Raw genomic sequence first — 14,982 nt, 5'->3', positions numbered from 1 at the left:
ACGAATTCTAACATAACACATTTTGTCCTTACTACTGGACATTTTTTTCTGATGACCTAATCTACATTAGGTATGTTCTTTTTGATATTTTCAGATTATCTTGCACTGTAATACTTTCTCACTTTCAAAATGATGGTTGGTTATACAAGGGCTTTATCCTAAGCACTCACAATACGTTTATCCTATCGTATTTAACTTTGCACAATTCTTTCTTTTTTCTAATGGGTCTACACCTCACTACAGATTCTGTTGGTCATGGTTCATTTTCTGAAGACACTATCAATCCTCCCCCCCGGGTGGTTTGATCACTTACAGTGGTTTGATCATGCTCTCAACCCTATCATCTACTTAATGACCCCTGAATATCATCAGAATTGTTTTTCTTATTTACGTTTTTCTTTGCTTATTTAATCTACAGCCTTGATAAAGTCAATGTGATGAAACATGTGTCGGCTGTAAGCTGTATACTGGACCTATTCCTTCTTGATAAGAATAAAACTTTGTCATCACCAACTATGTGGCTTTGGACTTTCAGTTGTTTTCCCCTTGGATGAACTATGACGGATTACGTTTGGTGTGCCCTGGTCTATATTGACAATCCTCTATACTACTGTTCACTTTCGTACATGAAACAATAAACTTCCACACATTTGTTCCTTTTTCTTTTGTTTTATAGCAAACATGTTATTCTACATGTATCTTTATTTATACCAATATTACATAACCCATTCTATATACCCATTTACTTACTTTTGTATAATATCAATAATATAGATATATACATAGATACACACACACACGCACACACACACATACATACATATACATTGATATAAAACAGCCCTTAAAGGATAAACGAACAAAACCACAAAAATTTACAGTTATCTCAAGTAACTATAACTAATGCCCTAAGGTAACTATAACTTGTGCTGCACCATGCATAGTGTTGTCCATCAATAATGCCCTTTTAGATATCGCCTTGCTGTTATCATAGGTGTCATAGAACATGTCATGAGGGATGTGATATGTGAGATAAATAACAGCGCATGGCGAGGGTGTGATTTATAGTTCATTTAGAGCCATGTGTCTCTCCCTTTATTAAATTGATTGGGCCCCAGAGGGTGGGGTCCCTGGGGCCAAAATAGGCGGCCATGCAGTCCCCTCCTCTTTAAAATACATAAGGCCCTGGAGGATGGTGGTCCAAGGGCCTAAGGAGGCTCAGGGAAAGAGGCCACGTGGTCCTCCTCCTTTTTAAAATGCACAAGGCTCTGGATGATGGGGTCCCCAGGGCCTAATGAAAGTTGGTGGGGGGACATCTGGCCCCCTCCCCTTTAAAATAAATATGGCCCTATGTGTGATAACGTATATATTGGTGTGTGTCTGTGTATGTGAGTGTATGCATACAAGTGTGTCAGTACAGGCATCAGTGTGTGCCTGGATGTATCTGTGTGTATATCAGTGTGTACCTAGGTGTATCAGTGTATGTGTCAGTATGTGCCTGGGTGTGTCAGTATGTATGTGCGTCAGTATGTTCCTTGATGTGATAGTGTATGTATTAGTGTGTGCCTGTGTATGTTAGTAAATGCATGAGTGTGTACCTGGGTGTGTCAATGTGTGTGTCAGTGTGTGCCTGGGTGTGTTAGTTTATGCATTAGTGTGTGCCTGGGTGTATCAATGCATGTACCAGTATGTGCCAAGGTATGTCAGTGTACACATAAGTGTGGCCCTGGGTATGTCAATGTATGCACAAGTGTCTGCCTTGGTATGATACTGTATGCATGAGTGTGTGTCTGGGTGTATCAGTGTATGCATGAGTGTGTGTCTGGATGTATCTATGTATGCATCAATGTGTGCCTGGACATGTCATTGAATGTGTCAGTGAGTGCCTGGGTGTGTCAGTGTCTGCATCAGTATGTGCCTGAGTGTGATAGTGTATGTATTACTGTGTGCCTGGGTATGTGAGTGTATGCATGAGTGTGTGCAAGGAAGTATCTGTATCAGTGCGTGCCTGGGTGTGTTAGTGTCTGTGTGTGCCTTGATGTGATAGTGTATGTATTAGTGTGTCTGGGTGTGTGGGTGTATGCATAAATGTGTTCCTAGGTACGTTAGTTTCTGAATCAGCGTGTGCCTGGGTGTGTTAGTATATGCATGAGGGCCTGCCAGGATGTATCATTGTGTCCGTGAGTGTTTACCCTGGTATTTTAGTGTATGCATGAATGTGTGCCATTGTATGTATTAGTGTGTGTCTCACTTTATTAGTGTTTGTATGAGAGTATGAGTGCATGCATGGTGGTCTCATTCTATGGGTTAGTGTGTGCCTTGATGTGTCAGTGTATGCAAGAGTGTGTGTCTGAGTTTGATAGTCTATGTATCAGTGTATACTTGGGTGTCTTAGTGTATGCATGAATATGTGCCTGGGTATGTCACTGTATGCATGAGTGGGTCTAAGGATATATCAGTGTATGCATGAGTATGTGCCTGGGTGTGTCACTTTATGTACAAATGTCTGCCTGTGTGTTTTATTGGATGACTTACATATGGTAAACATCTATTTATTCACCTGAATTATTGCAATAAATGGTTCCTCTGATCTGTGTAAAAAGAGAAAAAACATGAAAAAAGTGAATGTTACATGTTATAAATTTGCACAATAATATTTCCATTTCTGCAAAGCAAATCTTAATGTTAATAATAATAATAATGCACATATTTATAACAGTGTAAAGCAAGCACAGATTTTACTTAAACATTCCATTTTCCCCTTTTTACTGTTCACAGTTTCCATACTTTTACACCATAAATTATGTCTTATTTAAAGAATCATCATTGAACAGTGAGAAACAAAAATCACATGGATTGTAGAAAAAGAACTGCACAGTATGTCACTGTAAATTAGCGAAACTATGCATTGCACTCACTACAAATATTTTTCCGATTGTTTTAGCTGTACTAAACTAATTTAAAAAATAAACGCTGAAAGTAAGTACTTTCTTATTAATAGTGTTACAATATAATTATTTTCTATTAAGTACAGTAGCATATGGATGTGGTGCTTCTTTAAACAACCTGTGAAAATTGACAGTTTTACAATCTGATAGATTTAAGAAGATAAATTGGTCAGAGCCTTTTGTGTTTTTGATGAAAAACAGGAATGTTTACAGTCATGCTGTCATGAGTAACTAAGTCCAAATAGATCATAGGTACCATCTCTTCTTCTAAGAAACCAAATATTACCATCAAGAATTTGTGTGCCTCTTGTTGAGTGTTTTGAGAGAAGTGCACAGATCCAGTGCACTACAAGATCTCTAATATGAGAAGCAGAATATGTTTTAGTTCTATGACTGCACACACATTCCAACAAAGCAAACAGTGCAGAGCACAGTCGTTTGTCTTTTCTCTTCTCAACTGTGTGAACAAGAGGAGATAAAGACAACAGTGCAATTGAGAACCACATTGGCACCAGAAGGGTTTGAGAACTAGTAACCGACAATATCACCAGCAGTTTTAGCATTTGTTTTCTTGAAAACGTACTTGTTATCTTTCTTGCACTTTTTCTCAGCAGCATCACTATGATCTTTCGAAAGCTTTCGCTTCCAACAGATGCTAGGTTTTTCGTAAACTGGAGACTGTCCTAAATCAGGAGCATGAACACCTCAATTGGTTGTACTCTTTGACACAACTTGAATCTGCATTTATTTTTCTGTCGTCAAAGTCTACCAGATACAAATAGGGCAATGTCCTAACTTGTGATAAGGCTACATATGACATACATTACTTGAAAACCAATATTAATGAATCGTGCATCCACACTTAAACCTTGAGGTTTATGAATTGTTATAGCATATGGTAGAGACACTGGAAACTGCTTCCTCCTAATATACAAGTATTTTACATGTAACAGACCATGCAATCTGTTTTGCACCTTCAACTTTATCAAATTTAATCACTAGGTATTCAACCTCATACCTGTTAGGAAACAGAATGCAATCAATTACTTTCCCCTTGGTACCATTAACTAATCCTTCTTCAACATTTAAATTACACCACAAAATTATCCTACTGTTTTTGCAGACACATAAACACTTTTCTAATCCTGCAGTTCTGAAAACCGATTTCTCAAATCCAATTTAGCTTGTAGTTTTTCACTTAGCTGTACTTTCACCTCCTGGCGCTCCATTTTGTTGATTGCTGTAACTTCTACAATGTCTTTTTTCTCTACTTTCAGTAATTGTTCATTAAAACAAGAGCACTCCTGAAGTGTAGGCATTAGGCAGACAATGGAATTTCCTTGTTCAACGAAATTTAACATAAGCTGGGCTGTTGTCTTGTTTGTAGGAAATCATTTTCTTTATAAGTCGACTTTCTAAGCAATGTTTCCCCTCTTTTGTGAAAACTCCTTCTCTAATATCCTTCAGAATATTTCTGTATCCAACATCCAATTGTTGACACATATTCCTAAGTAGTTCATTGTAGGGAAGTTTAGCCAAATGTTGACATTTTCAATACTTCCCAAGGCATTCCGAGTTTCATCATGCAGTAGTGTCTAGAACACAGGCTGTCCTTTCACAGGGGTAAGCTGTAGTAGATCACCAAATACAATTAGGTACTTTCCTCCAAATAGTACATCATAGTCTGTCTTCAGAATAAATTACATTCTCAAGTGGACAAAGTTAACCATTAAGTTTGAGATCATGCTCACCTCATTGATGATTAAAAGTTACAATTTATTCAGTTCTCTGGAAACTTCATGACATACTTCCCCAGATAACTTTTGGTACTCCAGTTTGTTGTCATGTTCTACAGGTAACATAAGCAATTATTTTAATGTGTGCAGATAATCTAGTTGGTGCTGTTGCTACACTACTACACATGACAAATTTGAGTCTGTAGTCCTTTGTAGGTAAGTGGTGAGAACTAAAATTAAAAGGTTTTTCCCAGTGCCAGCTTGACTGCTGACGTACAATAGAATTGACTTAAATGTTGAGCATTTACATTCATTCTTTTTTATGGAGGAATCCATGCTCCATTTATGCTTTTACCTTCATTTATATTTCTTTCGGCTCGTCGTTCAGTTGTCTATAACTACTCCTAATCAACGCTTTCTTTTTGCTTGTTGCATTGCAGTCTCCACCTCATTCATGGGTAAAGCAGCTTCATTTTCAATTAGTGGTTGTCCAAGAGGATCTTGATTTAGAGGTCCTGAACTTTGGCTGCTTTGTGAACTGTCCTTTGCTATCTCAGCATCAATTGTTTCCTCATGTTCAATCTCATCATTTAACATTTTCATGTAGTTGGGAAAGACTGAACGCTGTCTTTCACCGCATTGAAAGAATCTTCGTAGCAGTCATAATGTTGGAGTATCTCTAATTCAGAACGCCGAGGCTTAAACAGTTTCAGAAGTACCAAGTAGAAAACCTTGCTTTTATCAGGAGTTTGACTCTGAGCTTTCTGTGGCTTATTAAACCTCCCTTTGTATGGTGTCCCAAGCAACTGTCACAACCAAGTACTGCTTATTCCCCTTCTCCCATGTGTTTTGTTACATTGCTTATATACCTACAGTATTGCAGAATCTCTTAAAGACATTTGTTTTCAAGGTGTGGACTCCTTCTTGGATAGTAAGTATCCAACATATTTGTAGTTACAATATCTGTAGTTTTCAGATCAAACTCTGCTAGGCACTGAATTTCCAGGAAAGACTTCTGGACTCTGTTACTCATGCTTTAAAGGCCTAGACTTACCCAAACAATTCCCCTTGACTTTGAGTACAAACTAGCTGAGCTCAACGTGTCACACCATTCATAGGGACTTATCTCTCTATGCGAAAGCATTTTCAAGCTGAATCTGTACAATTTCCGGCTAGATACTTTTCTGCAGAAATCTCCCACATTTCATTTATCTATGTCTTCTCTGATTTTGTTATGCACAAATTGACATAATGAGCAACAGTAATGGAGTTGTCTACAACAAACTGTATATCCATATTTGCCTACCACAATTTCAGATTGACAGGATTATAGTCACTAATATACTTGGATGCCTCTGTTCTTCTGAGATTATATGTATTTTTTGGTGATGTTCACATCAGTGTATGTCTGACTGCAGATAAAAAGCTGTTCACTATTCCTTTGGAAATGATAGGTCATGAAAATCCAAAACGACATCTTGTATAACATTTTCCTTCACATCTGTATTTATGACAACAATATTTGCCACATCTATGTGTTTGAAAGCATAGAGCATGTTGTTTTAGGCCTTTATCATCATTGTCTTTTGGGATGGTGCATATCACATACTTGTTCTATGAAAGATAGTACAGAGTCATTATTTTCGGTTCCAGATTTTGATGCATCCTTTATCTATAACAGCATGTGAATACGAGGAACACTTCTTGCACGGTATTCTTAATGTCAAAAGAAATCTGTAACTTCATCAAGCTGAGGATTTGTTTTATTGCATATGAAACCCAGCATGGCTTGAAACCTGTGGTTAAAATACCTACAAACATTAGCAGGATCCAAAGAGCAAAGTTCTCCTGCTGTCTTCAAATGGAAGTCCTTAATGTTAGAGTTTGCTTTTCCTAAAAATTCAAGTGAATTATCCCATGTATACTCCACGCAACTGTCACAAACCAAGTAGGTACACCTAAGTTTCAGAAAAATACATTTAAGTTCTCCATGACGATGATACCAGTACTCATTAGTACCGCACAGACATGCCATCAAATTAATCGAAATGTATTCCAACTTTTCATCTTTACTTTGAACTTTGTCAACAAATTCGCCTGCAGAGGGATTTTGTAGATTAACTTCTGTCTTTAAAATGTGGTTTACAGCATAAGATAGTCCAGATAAGTCACTCTCAAATAATAGAAGGATTATATAGGGAATACACTGGCGAAATCTAGGGTCCTCTGAATATAATCTAGTTGACTTGTACTCACCTGCTGGTATTTGTCCAGGCCGGTCATCATACCAGCCACCTACTCCTGAGGGAAATATGTGTGGAAAACCGTGAGCCTCTAAACATTTTTACCACACACTCAATTAAGCTCCCTTTGCTTGTTTCATTTGAAAGAGATCAATAGCATCACCAATAACGTCTTTTTAATGAAGTGGATGGATACTATAGTGTTGAATTGTTTCTTCTGATTTGCATATATGTATATATATATATATATATATATATATATATAGTGTGTGTGTGTGTGTACTTACCTCCAGTGGGGGACTGCCTATAAGTAATCTTGTGTTGTGTTACTATAATAAAGTACCTTTATTTTTGTAACACTGTGTGGTTCCTTTCTTATGTGAAAAGTTACTGTGGGCCTGATTGTGACCTTGGCGGAGGAGTTTCCGCCATCACAAATGTGACGGATATCCCATCCGCCGTGTTATGATTGCCATTGAATAGAATGGGACCATAATACGATGGACGGGAGATCCATCACATTTGTGTTGGAGGAAACCCCTCTGTGAAGGTTAATAAGGCCCTGTGTGACTAGAGTGGTATTGTGTAAGCTTTGCATGTGTCCTAGATAAGTATTGGCTGCTCATCCACAGCTACCTCCAGAGAGCCCTGGCTTCCTAGACACTGCCTACATTCAGTAATAGGGGTTGCCTGGACCTGATATAAGGTGCCAGCACCATAGGTGTCCACCACACACCAGGCCAGCTTCCTACGGTATGTTCTCAGTCTTCAGTTCCATTCAAACCATTGCTTGAAAAGAGTGTATAGTCTGTATGAGAATGAATTCATAAACATTTAATTGTTAAAGTTCTTCTGGGATTGACACCAACCTCTAGCTGGCATTTTGTTAAACTCTAACTTACCATATCAATGCATGTATTTAGTTTCCTTTGTTGCCAAGTCAAAGCTTTCCTCCACAAATAAATATACACAAAAGTCCTGACACTTATCTCTATCCTCTTACTCACCTTTTGAGAATACAACTACTTTGCGAGTTTGGCTTTTGTAGTGAGTGCAACAACAATAAATACAAACACAATTTGGTTTCTCTGAAGAAACTATGTTCAACTTTTCTATCTCTTGTGAAAACTTTCCAGTAGTAATCTCTGTGTCCTGCTTCTCTACACTTCCAGTCACCAACTCCTTGTGTTTTGTAAACATCTTTCAAGAGGAGCAAATGTGATAGCGGGATTTGTAAAGGTACTTTCCCCATGTTAATTTCCATTTTAAAAGGATTGCTTCTTGCAGTGCAGAATCATTGGCTTGATTGCAGCAAACACGAACTTGGTGTAGCAGACTGGTCCAAATAGCTGACTATTTTGTACCGTTGTGAAACTGTCTTCTGTTTTTTGTAATCGGAGGTAAGAAAAGCACAGCTATGTCATAATTGATTTATTCCAATCAAAAGAAGGGTGGCTCCATGCTGACAATCGTCAATTTTATTCTGCCATCTTGAAATAGCACTTTCTGCATGACATTGTGATTTATTGTGTGTAAAAAAATCTCTGGGGACAAAGCAGGGCATGAAGGTTATATTTTTTTAAACCTTGGTGGGCCGGCAGGCCATGAGTGTTTGGGTGACAGTTACATGAGGGGTACAAATGTGATTCTACAATGGATTAGCAATTTAGAAATGTAAATTTTGAAAGAAAATGACAATTTTAAATGTGCAAAATCTCCATACAAAACAAAAATAAGAAACTTAGAATAAGCAAGGTATCTTATACAGAAAGGTACTTATATGAAATTAGGGTTTACGTAGATTTGGAAACTCTAAAGTCACACTTTGAACGCTGTGTCCAATTGGTTCAGAGGGCATTGGTAATGGACATCGGCCACAGGGTGCAGCTATCATTAATGAAGCAGGTGCAATTTGATTAGGGTCCAGTGTTTCTAAAGTCCTATTCCCTCCCACTTGTTGGCTCATTTTACAACCAAGCCAGTGAATTGGGACCCACATTTCTTGCCTGCATTAGGACCCAAACGCCTTTGGTATTCCATTGTTCAGCCAATGACAGAGTGTGGTTCCTGCACCCAAAAAGTTCTGTGGCCTGGGTACTGGAGGAAGGCGACGGCTAGTGGCTGGGGTCAGTGGCCACACCTGCTCTATGTTGGTAAATGCTGGGTGTAATGTGCTCATGCGCCTTGTTTTTGGGTGCCGATTGTGACCAAAGGGCAATACCTGAGCTCAGAATCTGATGTGCACAACTGAGGGTTGTGCAGGATTGGTTATGGTACAGTTCAATATACCGTACCAGTTTATTGGTACCAGAATATCTGCCAATTGAGACACTGCAGGTGGGATTACAGCTCATTTGCTGTAGGATCTAGAGACAACAGAGGTGCTTTCCGAAGTAATAGCAGATGTAAGATTTACATAGTAGTTTTACCGCTTTTGACTTTGATATATGCAGGCAAATTGTCTGCTGCAATTTCTGACAATCCATTGGTTACCAGTAGAGATCAGGATCAGTCATTTCTTTGCTCCAGAAATGTAAGCATGCCTCTGTGATCAGATAGCTACAAGGGTTGGTACTCTACATCCGACCTTAACTTTGGATCTGTATACCTGACATTTCGTCCCTATGCATCTGTAGGACTGTCTTTGCCATGCTTGGAGCCCTTAGATGATGTCACAAATTTTAAGTTTTAGGCCAGATTTTGAATGATCGCTACAAGTACAAGCAGAACATTAAAACCTAATTTTAAAGTTTGTTTCACAGGCAATCGTTTGTGGCTGTAGAGTTCACTATACAACTCAAGAAATTGAGTCTTTGCTCCTTGTGAATTGTTTGTCAGTGTAAGTTAAATTGATTTTAGCATAGGATTGACAATGTTGCTTGTGGTCTCCTTCCTCATGGAGTGGGTGGTACTAGGAGCAAAACAGCCATCGGGCCATCTAAAGTTGCAAAGTTGCATAGGTACGTAAATATTCACTTTTTGTGGATTATGGCCTTTTGTATTTTAATGAGCAAAATATAAACTTTGCTGCAGAGTTGGTGAAGTAGGAAAACGTTGTCCTTTGTGAAGGCTGGTGAAGTTTCCTGACTTTGGGCCTCAATCCGAATTTAGCAGTCCTGTGACCACCATGGTGGTAGTTGCACATTCTGGTGGAGCGGACCGCCTATTACGAGTATGGAGGTTGAAGAAAAAGATGAATTCCAGCTGTCCGCCAGCACCGCCATGCAGCACAGACCACCAAGGTCACAAGGAAGCATAAACAGGCCGGCGGAGACAGTGGCTCCGCTGGACCCATTACGGGGTTGCACACCACCAATGTGTCCGTGGCGGTCCAACTACCACGTCCCAGAAGGTGGAAACGGACAGCATAAAGGGAGAAACTCACCAGCTGGCTGCCTTACATGTCCGGGGCCACCATGGAGCCATTTTCAAACATCATGCTGCTGCTCGTCGAGAGACCACGAAATCAGCGTCGATGTGAATGCCAACAACTGTAAGTACACACACCCCTACCTGTATCAGTAACCTTAGCTTGTAGCGCCAGGAAAGACATCATAGAGGATATGCTATGGGCAGCAGGCACACGTATCATAAAATGCACACTCACTGACATACAGAATCACAGACACGTACACACAAACAAAATGCACACTTTAACCAGCACACTCACATTGCACTGCAACACTACGCAAATACACATGCCCATACAACCCAGGCACAGGGACACTGAAGGCTGCACAACATTGTCACACAGCAACAACAATACCTACAGCACATATATAATTACATCTCACACAACCCCATTCCACACAGGCCAGGGACTGCCCACACATACAACACACATACCTATCAATGTGGCGTGCAAAACAAACAACACACCAGTAAACAACCCTGAAATGGACACGCACATCACACACATCATAGCAAAATGGAAGCGCATATCCATTTACAAAACACAGAGACACAAGTACACCAAGAACAGCATGACATATATACATACACAGTTGGGATGGGGCCATCTGGAGCACACAGGGAAAGAGACTGCACTGGGACATATAACACTTTGAACAGGACCCTCAAACAACATCTCCACAGGAAATGGCCCTGCGTGGGTCTCTGGGACAGACAATGCTAAAACCAATTGTCAGGCACATCTAAACAATGGGGAAGGGGAAGTCAACAAAGCACATACAACTCCCACTGCATTGGACATACCTCTATAGGAACAAGCTGCAAGGGACACACAGATAAATGGACACAAGCACAGGCAAATGCAAACACAGCTAGCACAACTTAACAAACTCTATGTCTGCACAACCCAAAAGCTGACACACATCACATGAAGACATAAGCCATATCAGGGGAGACGTCTCACACCATACATGCTCACATTGGGCATTACAATAAGGAATACTTACCATACCAAACACTGCTCAATGCCATGACACCAATATTCCATTCACACACATGTACAAAAACCCACAGCATACGCCCTTCTCCTGGGGGACAACAGAACTGCACACAAACTCACATACTGATAACATCTGTAACTGGAGCAGCAACCAGGCTCAAACATACACAACTGTAGCCACACAACAAAATCACTCAGGGACAACAGAAAGCTAGAAAAGGAATTGCAGGACAAAGGTATGCCAAAAACAAAACAACTGTTGGGTTTATTCTTCAAAACTATCAATAGTGTCCAAAGGCCATTTGCCAGTCTATAACAAATGTCAATAATGGCACACTGTAGTGCCCCAACTTGATGCCTGACTGCCACGTAACCTCCACAGGAAGGGGCATCAAGGGGGCAGGTAGGCACCTCAGGGATTATTGGGATGGGGGTAATTTGATTTGAGGGGGGGTTTCAGCTTGGGAGGGGCCTTCTTCTTAGGAGGGTTGGGCTTTTTTGGGGTGGAATGGTTTCTTGCAAGGGGGGCAGGGTAGGCCTTGGAGATGGAAGGGAAGGACTCGGAGCTGGGTGGGGTCTTCCTGGGTGAGGTTCTGGGGAGGAGATCACAGGTAAAGCCAAGTCACACAGGAAGAGCTTTTGGGCAACACAGGGATGGTCATCAGAAGGGGGCAGGATTTGGAGGTTGAAGGAGTGGTTGTAGGCTTTATAGGAGTGGATGTCTTGGGTGCATGCTTATGCGAGGTATACATGTGCGTGGCGTGTGTCTGTTGGGTGGATGAGTGAGGACGTTTGTGTGTCTTGAGTTTAGGGGGTGGAGGTGCTGGGGATGTCATAGTGAATGGGTGGGTGTCTGTTGGGGTGGTGACTGCAGGTATGGTGGCTGTAGGTGTGTCAGTAGTTGTGGTGTCTGTGGGTGTGGTGTTTGCGGTGGATGTTTGAAGGTTTGTTGGGGTGGCATCTGCAATAGGATGGGTGTGGTGGCTGTGTCAGTGACTGTTGCTGTGGTTTCAGTAGGTAGGCTTGAAGTTGTGTGTGTGATGCTGGGGGTTGTAGGGGTGTCAGGGCCAGTGTGACTGTTTCTGTGCCTGTGGGTGGATGCTGTTTGTGTGCATCCTGGTGTGTCTTGTGGGGCTTGTGTTTGTGTGTGCTACCTTTGTCTGTTGATGTGGATGTATGAAAAGCTGTTTGTGTTCTTTGGGTAGGTAAGGGGAGGGGGGTTTGGATTGGAAAGAGAAAGGTGGGGGGTGGAAGCTGGGGGGGGGGGGGTGACTGGCTGCCATCAGTTTGGAGATCAGAGCCTAAAAAGATCTCTGTAGGCCATACATTGCACCATGAATGCCTTCCGAAAATGCATTGGTCTGTTGGCGTTGGGTTGCCAGTTCCTGGATGGCATTCAAAATGGCAGTCTGACCTACAGAGATCGTTCTCAGGAGGTCAACAGCCTCCTCATTGACGGCATCAGGGGTGATAGGAGCTGGGGCAGATATGCCTGTGCAAAAGGGACGCCCACCCTCTTGGGTGAGTGGACATGGCCAACTGGCTGAGGAGCAACAGGGAGGACGGTGATAGAAAGGGGGGAGGTGGACAAGGATGGTGCTGGTGTGGTCTCCGGTGGGTCTGCCACCACTAGGAAGTTGCCACTGGAGGAGGAATCCGATGATGAAGATGTTCTGGTCACCCCTGTGACACTCCCCTCATCAGCCAGATGCTTCCCCACTTGACTGTGCCCCGTCTCCTTCTCCTGCCTGCAAAATGAAAGAGAAATAGGGTCATAACAAATACATGATAACAACTCAATCACAACTCTGATTGACAAACCATACCATCATGTCAAGTAGACTCAAAATAATATTTATTCCAAGTGTCACTTTCAGGTGCCATACCTTGTGCATTCATGCCATCTAGACTTACCAAAGTTAACCACAGGCTAATCTGGATCCCAAACAGCTACAAGTGCTTGGCTGATGTTTTGCTACTACAATGACCATACAACAACTAGGTGGCCTCTCCATCACCACAGCTGTGCCACATGCAGCAAACCTCAGTTCACTTGTAGTCAACAGTACAATCCCTTGTTAAAGTAACTCCTCATATTTCACACACACACAGTTATGCACACATCTCTTTTGCACATACATGAGGTACCAACATTTGAAGATAATGCCAATGAAATCCTGCTATCACAGATGCAAAAGTGAAACATCCTGGAGTAGTTGACATGGAAATACCCAGGTCATAATGGACACATTTCAACAATGTATAGCTCAAAAAGTGACACCTGGCCCAATAGAGTCAAGGAGGTAGTATCAAGGTCACTCAGATAGGCCCCACATGGGTTATTGAAAGGAACAACATTGACGTCAGGTCCAACATGTTAGGGAGAAATGTCTTCAGAATAAACACAACGATGAATCAGTCAGCCTCATGATAGTCATCACTAATGTCTGTCATCCATTACAAGGACACCATCTGAATGTGTTTGTGGTACATATCTGTTGGAGAGACACAGAACTTGCAAGGAAAAATAGAAGGACCCCAGCCTGTTGTCCAATGAGAAGCAACATCACTATCCACATCTTAGACATGCCAACCCTGGTATCTGTCTGAGGATGAATGCCTGAACCCATGCACATGTGATGTCAACATCCCTGCAAGTCACTCCATGATGCATGACAACAGTCAGAACAATCCTCAATCATTCGACATGTGTAGTGCTCTTTTCAACAAGATTCCCTATCAAGGGCATAGTCAAACACTGAGTGGTTCCACGATCTGGGCCTAAATGTCATGCCCCTCATTGCTATTGATGTCTTACATGACAAATGACATACTATGACACATGAAGGTATCTGTCAGACAATAAACAATCCAGGCACACTCCTGTCTGTGACTCAACCTAAAATGAACTATTCCACTAACAATTTTCCATCCACATATATGTGAGGGAATACAGACATCAACATGAGTTCAACATGCATTACAATGCAGGTTTAGGTTGTTTCCATTAGAGAAAAGGACACATACTGACATGTAGACATGTGTTGGCTACAGTCATTTGACATAATTCTACTCAATGGACATTCCTCACTTACCAAGGGAAAGTAGTTTGTTACAGCTGCAAATCATTAACCATGTAAGCCATGTCACATCTATGCTGGGCACAAACACATCACAGACTGCAGTGAGGTACCAGCACACATCATACACTGAAAATAACTTGCTTCTGGGTGGCAGATATCTACATACACATAGGCCCAGATGCATGGCAGAGGACAGTGACCCATAACCCACTTACCTTTTGGCTGTGACTTTCAGGGGAAGTGATCTGTGAGTCACAAATCACACCCACTACAACAATAAGTACATGCGAAATCACTGTACGCAGCCAGTTCTGGTCCCTGCAGAGAAAGTTGTTTGAGGATTCCTCCCAGGTTTGTACATGAATCCTGGTATAGAAGGCAAGGTAGACCAGTTTGATACACATGACATGTCAACAAAAGTAATATCCCATCTATTGTGTGACACATGGCTCATCCTTAATTGTCTGGTGGAGCATTCAGTACCCCACTCAATCAACCGAGAAAGGGACAGGCAGTTAATTGCTATCTACTCACCCCCTTGTGGCTGTGGTGCTGTCCTCA

The sequence above is a fragment of the Pleurodeles waltl genome, chromosome 2_1 (assembly GCF_031143425.1).
Source record: "Pleurodeles waltl isolate 20211129_DDA chromosome 2_1, aPleWal1.hap1.20221129, whole genome shotgun sequence".
In the NCBI taxonomy this organism is placed as follows: domain Eukaryota; kingdom Metazoa; phylum Chordata; class Amphibia; order Caudata; family Salamandridae; genus Pleurodeles; species Pleurodeles waltl.
The sequence above is the reverse complement of the archived record's forward strand: the minus strand, read 5'-3'. Positions refer to the sequence as shown.